This window comes from Schistocerca americana, chromosome 3 (genome assembly GCF_021461395.2).
Source record: "Schistocerca americana isolate TAMUIC-IGC-003095 chromosome 3, iqSchAmer2.1, whole genome shotgun sequence".
NCBI classification, from domain to species: Eukaryota; Metazoa; Arthropoda; class Insecta; order Orthoptera; family Acrididae; genus Schistocerca; species Schistocerca americana.
In genome coordinates this window covers 784,019,208-784,032,498 of record NC_060121.1, presented here as the reverse complement: position 1 = coordinate 784,032,498, position 13,291 = coordinate 784,019,208, and the positions used below count along the sequence as shown (strand labels likewise).

General features: G+C 42.3%; 1 non-coding gene across 1 annotated transcript; it reads right to left on the bottom strand.

Moving 5' to 3' along the window:
* Positions 1-488: 488 nt before the first annotated feature.
* On the bottom strand, positions 489-563 carry Trnat-ugu. Its single transcript has one exon. It is a non-coding gene; the product is annotated as a tRNA-Thr (tRNA).
* Between the last annotated feature and the right edge of the window lie 12,728 nt (positions 564-13,291).

The window sequence follows — 13,291 nt, the reverse complement described above, 5'->3', positions numbered from 1 at the left end:
AAAAGTTTCAGTAGTGCATCAAATTGCAACGAGAAGATGAAAAAAAATCTAATTGAACACATCAACTTCTCCTCTTTTTATTGATTTACCTTGACTTCGTGTACGAGAGAATAATCTGCCAATGGCGACGAGCACTTGCACTGGCGAGTCCCAAAAGCGTCGAGGAGTGCTGTCGCAATGCAGAATTCCTTTGCAAGGAAGCTGTTCGGGCCAAAAACTGAAAACTGTATTTCGCTCACGATGAATTGTTGAAAAAATTGGTTACGCTGCACTCTTTGTTCCTCACATTTACAGATGGCAGTAATTCAATGGGCTGTAGGTACCTGATAATAATAATAACAACTATATATGACGGTAGTATCTGTTCCCGAAAGAACAGTTACCGTTGATGACCATGCAGCTTTGCTAGAAATGAAATGATAATTAAATTGACACCCTAGCTGCAAGCAGGCGTTGATACACTTCATTGGGGACATGTTGAAAATGTGTGCCACGACCGGGAATCGAACCCGGGATCTCTTGCTTACATGGCAGACGCTCTATCCATCTGAGCCACCGCGGGCACAGAGGATAGTGCGACTGCAGGGACTTATCCCTTGCACGCCCCCCCGTGAGATCCACATTCCCAACACATTCCCAACATGTCCACAACACTACATTCGTAGTGCGCCTAATAGATGTTTGCCCATCATACTCATTACTCGTGGCAGATTAATCTATCACGGGGGCCGTGCAAGGGATAAGTCCCTGCAGACGCACTATCCTCTGTGCCCGCCGTGGCTCAGATGGATAGAGCGTCTGCCATGTAAGCAGGAGATCCCGGGTTCGAGTCCCGGGCGGGGCACACATTTTCAACATGACCCCAATGAAGTGTATCAACGCCTGCTTGCAGCTAGGGTGTCAATTTAATTATCATTTCGTAATAATAATAATAATAGGTTATAATAATATCAATAATAATAATAATAGGTTATAATAATAATAATAATAACAATTTACGACAAAGATGTGTGTGTGCAGTATTATCGTTTTAATAGCTCTGTAGTTCAACTGTTTCCTCCTTTATATAAACGTGCTACAGTTGATGCCTTTTTATCAAGGAAGCGGAACGTGCTGACAGTTGGATAACTCTGCATGCTCCTCCCAGGTTGCTGTCAAAAACATGGTAGCATAATTAAAAGAGGAAACACATTAATGAAACTACAACGGCGCAAACCACATTGATATCATACTTGGTAACAGTATGCATGATATGCGACGAGGGAGGCGTCCTGGTCACATTGGTCAAACTGACGCATACTCTTAGAATCCCCAAAGAAAGCTGTTAACACGCGGAAACGAAAACGGCTTGGAATCAGTTCGAAATATGGGAATATTTAATGACATTACTGGGTGATTCAGAAATGAATCCCTACCATTCTGTTTCTACGTGTACATCTACATGATTACTCTGCAATTTACAATAAAGTGCCTGGCAGAGGGTTCGTCGAACCACCTTCAAGCTACAATCATCTTGTCAATGTTGCAGTTCTTCTTGCTTCCGTGCTTGATAAGAAAATAGGAGACGAATTCTGCCTTATGCAAGCCACCTTTATAGCTTTGTTTTCACTCAGAGATGTTTCAGCACATTTTGTGCTAACTTTTGTTGATTTATTTGTTTTTTTTCCTTCTGAAAAATTGTTGTGACATGTTGACCTTTAAACAAACTATTCGTACAAAATATTTACATTTATAAAATCAGCGATTAATGTCAAATATTTTACGTTGCTCTGCATGAACTTCAGCGTTCTCAGTACCGTATGCAAACCAATGTGAAATATTTGACAACAATCGCTGATTTTACAAATGTAAATATTTTTTACGAAAAGATTGTTTAAGGGTTAAGATGTAACAACAGTTTTGCAGAAGGAAAACAAACAAATAAACCAACTGAAGATAGCGGAAAGAATGCTGAAATACGTCTAGGTAAAAAACTACAAAGGTGTCTTGCATAAGGTGGAATTTCTCTCCAACCTTCTGACTATTTCTCTCTTTCCACTCTGGAACAGCGTACTGGTAAAACGAACACTTAAATCGACTCGCGCGAGCTCCGATTTCTCTTATTTTATTATGATGATAATTTCTTCTTACTTACGCGACCGCCAGCAAAATATTTTCGCACCCGGAGGAGAAAATTGGTGATTGAAATTTCTACCGCAACGGAAAATTCCTTTGTTTTAATGATTGTCACCCTAATTGGCGTATAATATCCGTGCCACTCTCTCCCCTATTTCGCGATAATACAAAACGGGCTCCCATTCTCTGAACTATTTCGATGTTGTCCGTCAGTCTCACCCGATGCTGATTCCACACCGCGCAGCAGCACTCCAGAACGTAGTGTAAGCAGTCTCTTCAGTAGATCTGCTGCATTTCCTCAGCGTTCTGTCAATTAACATCAGTCGTTGGTTCTCCTTCCCCACAATACTGTCTACTTGATCGTTCCAATTTAAGTTATTCGCAATTCTAATTCCTAAATATTTAGCTGCTTTCACAGCCTTTAGATTTGGGTGATTTAGCTGATTCATTTTATTACTCTTGTGGATGACTTCACGTTTGTCATTATTTAGAGTCATCAACTGTTTTCGCAGCGTACAAATATCTTGTCTTAACCGTTTTCATTTGGTTTTGATCATCTGATGAATTTAGAGGACGGTAAATGACAGCATCATTTGCAAATAACCTAAGAGGGCTGCTCAGATTGGCTGCCAAATCATTTATGTAGATCAGGAACAGCAGAGGGCCCATAACACTTCCTTGCGCAGCGCCAGAGATTACTTCTGTTTTACTCGATGACTTTACGTCAGCTACTACGAACTGCGGCCTTTCTGACAGAAAATCACGAATCCCAGTCGCACAACTGAATGATACTTCACAGGCACGTAATTTGATTAGAATTCGCTTGTGAAGAACAGCGTCAAAAATCTTCTGGATATCTAAAAATATGGAATCAATTTGACGTCCCCTGTCGTTAGCATTCGTCACTTCGCAGGAGAGTAATGGGCTGCTTGTGTTTCACAACAACGATATTTTCTGAATTTGTGTTGGCTACTTGTGAATAAATCGTTTCTACGAGATAATTCATAGTATTTGATCATAGTATATGTTCCAAAATCCTATAGCAAATCGACGATAGCGATATTGATCTGTAATTCAGCAGGTTTCCTTTTCTTGGGCGTTGGTATGACAACACTGGAATGAATTCAAGGCCATGGCTTGGCTCGTACAGTTCACCCGATCTTAATCTAATCGAGTCGCAGAAACCATGCGTTGACATGTGCACTTTCGAGGGTTACTGGGGAAGCAAGTCGCTACTAACATTGCCTTCCTAGGACATTGCGCACTCAGTGTCAGTGAAGAGACAGTTCAGAACAAATTCATAACAAGGACAATACATCTTAGATGAAAGTAAATGCAATATCTTGGCCACGTTGGTTGGTTGGTTGATTTGGGGAAGGGGACCAAACAGCGAGGTCATCGGATTAGGGAAGGATGCGGAAGAAAGTAGGTCGCGTGCTTTCAAAGGAACCATCCCGACATTTGCCTGAAGCGATTTAGGGAAATCAGGATGGCCGGACGCGGGTTTGAACCGTCGTCCTCCCAAATGCGAGTCCAGAGTGCTAACCACTGCGCCACAGCGCTCGGTCTTGGCCACATTTGTCAGTGTAGAATGTGTATTAATTAAGCGATTATTTTGAAGTATTTAGTATACAGTATACTGATGTATCACTTATTTTATGATAAGACATTTTATGTTAACTGATTCTTCTGTCGCTTCTTGAAAGCCCAGGAAATAATAACAATAATAACAATAATAAAAACCATCTGGCCCACAGTCCTAATTGAATATCAAATAACCATGCGCAGATCAGTACGTCCCCTATTTTACACTTCACTTAATCCTCAGTTTTTCAGCGCTTCCCACTCTGTCTGCTACTTCTGATTCCTTCAGTTTCCTGTATTTATTTATCTTATTGTGACTGCCTTGTACTCCATATATTCTGTTGTTAAAGTCGTCAATTTTTTACTCTGTTTTCTGTATCACTTTCCATGCCATGTGGAATCATACTTAATACCACTTTAAGGCATTCTTGAGCACTCTTGTCAAGTACTAATTTTATTTTCATGGGATTATTAATTGAATTTAAATTGTTCTATAAGTACTGTTTTTCCAGTATAGTGCTAATGTTTGCACTGGTTTGTTCCTTTTTACATGTTTTTACCGTTCACCTACCTATTTTTTTAATTTTATTATCACTGCACTGTAAAACATGGCATTTTCTCCGTGTTCGTGCCTCGTTCCAGATGAGTAACATATTTTCCAAAGTTATTAACAAATATTATAATTTTTTTCATGAGGATGGTAAGTCAAAGTCTGATAATGGCCTTGTAAGACGAAAACTGGTTACCTAAATGAGTTAATCCTGTAGAACATACACTGTATTGCGCTTTTCATTTATAATAAGACAACTTACTGAGAATTTATAGCTCTGTAAGGTTAGCATATGTTCATCACGGAAATAATTACAAGATGATGGCGGGACATTTCAGTTACGCTTTTTGAAGTTAAGATGAATATTAGTCAACACAAGCAGAAAGGCTGTTTTGTATTGTGAAGTTCCTGTCAAATTCAAAATCATGATATGCAGTTAACTTTGAAACAATTCCTGAATTTCAGCAATGCGTAATATGTTCCGTAAATGTACCAGTTACTAAAAATGGTCACTGACAAACCAACTTCATACTTTGATACAACCACTGCACAAAATCAATTAAGATTGTCCGAGACTGTGACGAGAATGTACAAATGATAGTATCGCGAATGAGCTGCGAACAACGCCTAAACACATGAAAATTGCGAAACCAGTTCTGAATAAATGACGGTAGCAATATTTCATGATACAGAAATTTGTCTGAACATCAGGGTAACGTAATTCAAATTTCATACTATTTTTACAGCTTAACGATGCATGGCTGTTAACTCAAAAAGAGCACGAAGAACAGATGCTCTTGCATTCGGTGCAATTTATTCTGTAATACCACTATAATCAATTTTGTATTGCACACCTTCATCGACTCATTTTTAAAATATGCATGCAAAGTTTCCGTAACGATAAGTAGTTGCCGGCATAGCGTTTTTAATGTACCATGATACACATTTCGAGTTGAGAATCATTAGAACACTCTCGACATTCAAACTATTCCTACATTTGAGCACTACAGAGATCACGGATTGGAAGCAAGTTCACAGAATGAACATGCCTCTGACGCATATGGGATACTGACAACGACGTGAATACTTGAAAACCAATTTTTTTATTCCATTAGGAGACTATGTGACGAATAAATCATTCGTTATTGTCAATTCTTAATTAAATACGCTGATTTAATTGAAACACAGAGAATTTACCACAATTCATCTGTTAACTCGTGATACCCAATATTAAATTGCACAGTTGTATCGATCCATTTTTCAGATATGCGTAAAAGGCTTCTGTAAACAAGAGGGTTGTTGCCAATGCAGTTTTCATTTTTTTAATGAAACTGCTGCCATTTGTTTTTGAGTATTTTATTATTCATGTACTTCACACTATCGCGGTTTCGAATTCATAGCCATTACCTAGTGCAAAGATGAAAAAAAAGTCATGAAATATCCGACATATCTGAATGATACTTCGTCGTCTCCATCTACAGCTACATGCATACTCTGGAAAACACTGTGACTTGCATGGCAGGGGGAACATCCCAGCCGGCCGGGGTGTCCGAGCGGTTCTAGGCGCTACAGTCTGGAACCGCGCGACTGCTAGGGTCGCAGGTTCGAATCCTGCCTCGGGCATGGATGTGTGTGATTCCCTTAGGTTAGTTAGGTTTAAGTAGTTCTAAGTTCTAGGGAACTGATGACCTCAGAAGTTGAGTCCCATAGTGCTCAGAGCCATTTGAACCATTTGGAACATACCATTTACCAGTTATTGTTTTTTTTCCCCGTTCCATTCTTGTATGGAGCGCGGGAAGAATGACTGTTTAAATGCCTCAGTGTTTTCTGTAATTAATTTAATCTTGTCCTCACTATCCGTATGGGAGTGACATGTAGGGGGTTGTAGTGCATTTCTGGAGTTATCATTTAAAGCCGGTTCTTGAAACTTTGTTATCAGAATTACGGTATATTGATAATTTTTACTTATGGACCGTCTGACAGCAACTGAATAAAACACAATTTTAGTGTCATACGCGTTTCGCCTTTCTTTTCCGCAAGGCATCATCAGTGGCCTGGAATATGTACGTATGTTAGCTATTTAATTTACATTTTTGTCACTGCGCCTATAGGTTATAACCAGTTCTGGTGGTTGGTATTTCCTATTAAGTAGCAATGTTTTGAACTGTACTTACAGGTTGCGTGGACAATTTCTTACATATTACGCTCCTGTTGCATTTTTGGTGTTGTTCTTCTTCTTATGAATGCCAATTTGCGTGATGTTCCAAATGGTTCAAATGGCTCTGAGCACTATGGGACTTAACTTCTGAGGTCATCAATCCCCTATAACGTAGAATTACTTAAACCTAACTAAGTAAAAATTATCAATATACCGTAATATTACACGCAACTGAGGAAGACAGGACTACAAAAGTTTCTTACCAGAATTTTTCGGGATAGCTTCCGACTACGTTCAAGAGTCCGACAGTTTAGTTCTTTCAACGTCTGTATGACACTCTTCCGCGGGTCAAAAAAACCTGTGACCATTCGCGTCGCCTTTTTCTGTATAGGTTCAATATCCTCTATTAGTGCTATTTGGTAGGTGTCCCAGATGTCCGAGCAACATTCCAGGATACAGGTGATTTGTAAGCAATCTACTTGCTAGACCGATTGCAATTCAAGCAACAAACCGAAGTGGCTGGCTCTGAGCACTATGGGACTTAACATCTATGGGCATCAGTCCCCTACAACTTAGAACTACTTAAACCTAACTAACCTAAGGACAGCACACAACACCCAGCCATCACGAGGCAGAGAAAATCCCTGACCCCGCCGGGAATCGAATCCTGGAACCCGGGCGTGGGAAGCGAGAACGCTACCGCACGACCACGAGATGCGGGCTAACAAACCGAAGTCTCCCACCTTATTTACCCACGACTGGACCTATATGATCGTTCCACTTCATGTCCTTTATAAGAATAGGGATAATCAGTCGTCCGCTGCACAATTTTTTTAATTAACTTCTTGACTAGTTTAGGCAAATTAATTTCCCATCCTCAGGAGATCATACAATTAAGCTTACACCGGAAAGCAATCGTCAAGCAAACTCTGGACGAGTGTTCCTAAAAAAACGATAGATCAAGGAATGAGTTTATTGATTCCAACAGTGCATCCGACGTATAAACATTAATGGAGACATTGTTTACTTTGAACAAATAAACCAATTTCGAGTCGAAACCCACTGTAGCACACTTGATCTTCAGACAATTTGTACATGCCGAGATCGGGAATTCTAAGCAACGTCGCAGATTGAGGTCTGTTGACAAAGCACTGGCCTTGCACACGCGAATATAACCATTGCACAAAAACCACTAACACGAAACTTTGTCGACGAGTCTGTGACTAGCATAGGACGATCGTTGAGGGAACGACGCGACGGCCAGGGCGTAGAGGCGTCAGCGGCAGCAGCAAAGCCGGCATCGGCAGAGGCAGCACTGCCAGGCACGTATGTAGGTAGGTAGAGTGGACTTACGCGCTACGGCTGTAAGCCCCTGCGCTGCGCTGCGGCGTGTGCTGTCCTATAGGCGGGCACGCACGACGCACACTGCCGAGCGCCAGTGTTTACTACTTGTTGCTGGCAGCGGCGGCGGCGGCGGCGGCGGCGGCGCGTGGTGGGGGGTCGGCAGAGGCTGCTGACGCGGCCGCTGGGGAGGGCGGGGCACCGCCGCTGCCAGCGTCTTCTCCACGGCGTCTCCGGAAGACTGCCACCAGCTGCAGCTTCCGAGACTCATCTGCCTCTGGCAGGACGACCGCAGTCTCACACCTGTCAGCCGGCCGCTGTGGCCGAGCGGCTCTAGGCGCTTCAGTACGGAACCGCGCTACTGCTACGGGCGCAGGTTCGAATCCTGTCTCGGGCACGGATTTGTTTGATGTCCTTAGGTTAGTTAGGTTTAAGTAGGTCTAAGTCTAGGGCACTGATGACCTCAGATGTTAAGCCCCATAGTGCTTAGAACCATTTGAACCATCACACCTGTCGTAATTTGCAGAAATCTACATCGTGCGTTGGCTACTTGATGGTGCCTCCTGCATTCAGAACGGGCGCAAAACCCAAGTCTCCCGAACAAGTCCTGAGGTGACAGACATCATGGGATAGAGATATACACATACAGGGTGGTCCATTGATAATGACCGGGCCAAATATCTCACAAAATAAGCATCACACGAAAAAACTACAAAGAACGAAACTCGTCTAGCTTGAAGGGGGAAACCAGATATCGCTATGGTTGGCCCGCTGGATGGCGCTGCCATAGGTCAAACGGGTATCAACTGCGTTTTTTAAATAAGGAACCCCAATTTTTTATTACATATTCGTGTAGTACGTAAAGAAATATGAATGTTTTAGTTGGACCACTTTTTTCGCTTTGTTATAGATGGCGCTCTAATAGTCAAAAACGTATAAGTACGTGGTATCACGTAACATTCCGGCAGTGCGGACGGTATTTTCTTCGTGATACATTACCCGTGTTAAAATGGACCGATTACCAATCGCGGAAAAGGTCGATATCGTGTTGGTGTATGGCTACTGTGATCAAAATGACCAACGGGCGTGTGCTATGTATGCTGCTCGGTATCCTGCACGACATCATCCAAGTGTCCGGACCGTTCGCCGGATAGTTACGTTATTTAAAGAAACAGGAAGTGTTCAGCCACATGTGAAACGTCAACCACGACCTACAACAAATGATGATGTCCAAGTAGGTGTTTTAGCTGCTGTCGCGGCTAATCCGCACATCAGTAGCAGACAAATAGCGCGAGAATCCTACATCAACATCGATTGCACCCGTACCATATTTCTATGCACCAGGAATTGCATTGAACGTCGAGTACAGTTCTGCCACTGGGCACAAGAGAAATTACGGGACGATGAGAGATTTTTTACACGCGTTCTATTTAGCGACGAAGCGTCATTCACCAATAGCGGTAATGTAAACCGGCATAATATGCACTATTGGGCAACGGAAAATCCACGATGGCTGCGACAAGTGGAATATCAGCGACCCTGGTGGGTTAATGTACGGTGCGGCATTATGGGAGGAAGGATAATTGGCCCCCATATTTCGATGGCAATCTTATTGGTGCAATGTATGCTGATTTCCTACGTAATGTTCTACCGATGTTACTACAAGATGTTTCACTGCATGACAGAATGGCGATGTACTTCCAACATGATGGATGTCCGACACACAGCTCGCGTGTGGTTGAAGCAGTATTGAATAGCATATTCATGACAGGTGGATTGGTCGTCGAAGCACCTTACCATGGCCCGCACGTTCACCGGATCTCACGTCCCCGGATTTCTTTCTGTGGGGAAAGTTGAAGGATATTGGCTATCGTGATCCACCGACAACACCTGACAACAAGCGTCAACGCATTGTCAGTTTGTCAATGCATGTGCGAACTACTCGCTGTTCAGAGGAATGTTGTTACACGTATTGCCAAATGGATTGAGGTTGACGGACATAATTTTGAGCATTTGTTGCATTAATGTGGTATTTACAGGTAATCACGCTGTAACAGCATGCGTTCTCAGAAATGATAAGTTCACAAAGGTACATGTATCACATTGGAACAACTGAAATAAAATGTTCAAACGTACCTACGTTCTGTATTTAAATTTAAAAAACCTACCTGTTACCAACTGTTTGTCTAAAACTGTGAGCCATATGTTTGTGACTATTACAGCGCCATCTATCAGAAAGCGAAAAAAGTGGTCCAACTAAAACATTCACATTTCTTTACGTACTACAGGAATATGTAATAAAAAATGGGGTTTCCCATTAAAAAAAACGCAGTTGATATCCGTTTGACCTATGGCAGCGCCATCTAGCGGGCCAATCATAGCGCCATCTGGTTTCCCCCCTTCAAACTAGACGAGTTTCGTTCTTTGTAGTTATTTCGTTTGACGCTTATTTCGTGAGATATTTGGCCCGGCCACGATCAATGGACCATGATCGCCACTCCAATTCATGTATCATGTCTGTGACACTATCTCCCCTAATTCGCGATAATTTTCTGTCATAAATAATAAGGAAAAACGACCCTAATTATCCTGCTGTTGCTTAAACAGGAATTGATGGATATTTCACCAGTTCTTTAGCGTTACCCAGGGTGTACCACAAGGAAAGTAATTTCACATATTGCATTGTTGTAATTTTTCTATTTTTGCAGTTTGTCACCTGTTGCTTCATGAATTTTAAATCCGGGCAAGATCGTTCGGTCCTTTTTTTGGCAGGGGGGGAACTGATTGCAATTTTGTGTCGAGTTAAATTTGCAGCAGTACCTGAAGAAATCTATATTTGGGCTGCAGGAGGGGAATTGTCTTTTGTACTCGCTGTAGAAACTTTCGCAAGTATTGGAGGTTTCTGTCTATTGCAGCTTAGTTCTGTCGGCATGGATGGAGGAAAGAGTGCGGGTTTGTCTATATAAGTATCTACTAAGCAGTCTCAGAACGTTAGTAGTATTTCACACAAAAGCATAGCCGACAGTAAGCCGTCAACAAAACAGCTACCAACTACATCAGGATCCACATTCGCAAATCAAATGTATAAGACATGAACTTACAGATTTCATTTCTGGAACAATAGTCATGCGCCCTGCCTCTGAATTTCATCACCAACTATTTTTACGTTGTTGTGGTGCCTTGACTCACAAGTGCATAGGTATCTTCACTGGTGACATTTAAAAAAAAAAAGCTTTTGAAATTCTTTATCTTGCATGTCCATCAAACTACATTACAATTTAATAATGTCTTGAAACGGAAAGCGTAACCTTTCGGATGTAGCATTTTGTTTCCCGTCTACTCACAGCAACTGCAATAGTTTCGGATCAGCTTTAGGCAGAAACCTGAGACCCCAAACTACCACTCTGAGTAGGCACAGAGGGCTCGGAGCTACTACCTGCTGGTGCTTACACTGAGGTGGCAAAAGTCATTCGATACCGTCTAACAACGCATCGTAACTCGTTTTTTCCGGCGTATTGCAGCAGCTCGACGTAGCGTGGACTCAACATGTCGTTGGAAGTCCCTTGCAGAAATATTGAGTAATGCTACCTCTATAGCTGTCCATAATTGCCGGTGCAGCATTTTGGGCACGAACTGACCTCTCACGTTTGTCCCACAAATGTTCGCGTGTTTTCAAGCTTTGAATTGGATGAATTTTTTGTGGTAAGGTCTTAAGCGACCAAACTGCTAACGTCAACGATCCCTAAGCTTACGCACAACTTAACCTAATTTAAACTAACTTACGCTAAGGACAACACACAAACCCATGCCCGAGGGAGGACTCGAACCTCCGACGGGGGGAGCTATGCGGGCCGTGTGAAGGTGCTCTAGACCGCGCGGTTACCCAGCGCGGTTGAATAGGTGAACTGTTCTCCTTCTGTGACCGCGAGAGGCTTGTGTCTTGTGCCCCAGGAGGACCTTTGAGGGTCCGGGAGGCACAGGTCCCATTTTTCTGACCGCAGGGGGCTTTTATCCTTCGCCCGTCAAAACAGTTGTCAATAATTGCCGTCGTCCATTTGGTACAGGTACGCGACAGACATGTTTTCTTTAGGCGATTGGCTAAGTTTTGCTACACACACACACACACACACACACACACACACACACACACACACACAGATATATATATATATATATATATATATATATATATATATATATATATATATATATATAGGATGGTCCATTGATAGTGACTGGGCCAAATATAACACGAAATAAGCATCAAAAGGAAAAATACAAACAACGAAACTCGTCTAGCTTGAAGGGGGAAGTCAGACGGCGCTATGGTGGCCCTCTAGATGGCGCCGCCATAGGTCAAACGCATATCAACTGCTTTTTTTAAAAACAGGGACCCTATTTTTATTACATATTCGTGTAGTACGTAAGTAAATATGAATGTTTTAGCTGGACCACTTTTTTCGCTTTGTGATAGATGGCGCTCTAATAGTCACAAAAGTATAAGTACGTGGTATCACGTAACATTCCGCCAGTGTGGACGGTATTTGCTTCGTGATACATTACCCGTGTTAAAATGGACCGTCCACCAATCGCGGAAAAGGTCGATATCGGGTTGATGTATGACTATTGTGATCAAAATGCCCAACGGGCGTGTGCTAAGTATGCTGCTCGGTATCCTGGATGACATCATCCAAGTGTTCGCACCGTTCGCCGGATAGTTACGCTATTTCAGCAAACAGGAAGTGTTCAGCCATATGTGGAAGCCACATATGGAACGTCAACCACGAACTGCAACAAATGATGATGCCTTAGTAGGTGTTTTAGCTGCTGTCGCCACTAATCCGCACATCAATAGCAGACAAATTGCGCGAGAATCGGGAATTTCAAATACGTCGGTGTTGAGAATCCTACATCAACATCGATTGCACCCGTACCATATTTCTATGCACCAGGAATTGCATTGAACGTCGTGCACAGTTCTGCCGCTGGGCACAAGAGAAATTACGGTGAAAGGGTACAGTACCGCCCGACATTGAAAATAGGTACAACATACCTCATTATTTTGTCAGAACAACACTTTTTTTTGTAAAATAACTCAATTTCAATTATTACAGCGAAGCCGGATACCAGTGTGGGAAAGAATGACAATTTATTTATTTAATTGATCACATGTGCACTCCCACAAAATAAATCCCTACATCCAGTTTGGTGAGATGTGTGAAATGAGTGAATGTATGGTCATCTGCTAACCGCAGATAGTGAATGTGAATATATGATCATCTTTGAGACGATCCTTTGGTGGGACCAAAGAGATGAAATTTACCTGAGCTTTGAGCGCCTGAAATGTGGCTGACCAATATGGTAGCAAGGTGCTCCCCCACTTCAGCAAAGGTGCGAGAGGACCTGAAGAACGGCCATGTTTCGGCACTCTGCCGCTGGATCTTGTGCTGTTAAGACCTGTCTTGGGTGTGCTCCGTAAAGACAGAAGAGTGGAGACATGGTATGCATGTGGAATATTTAAGAGTAGTTTGAAATAATAATTT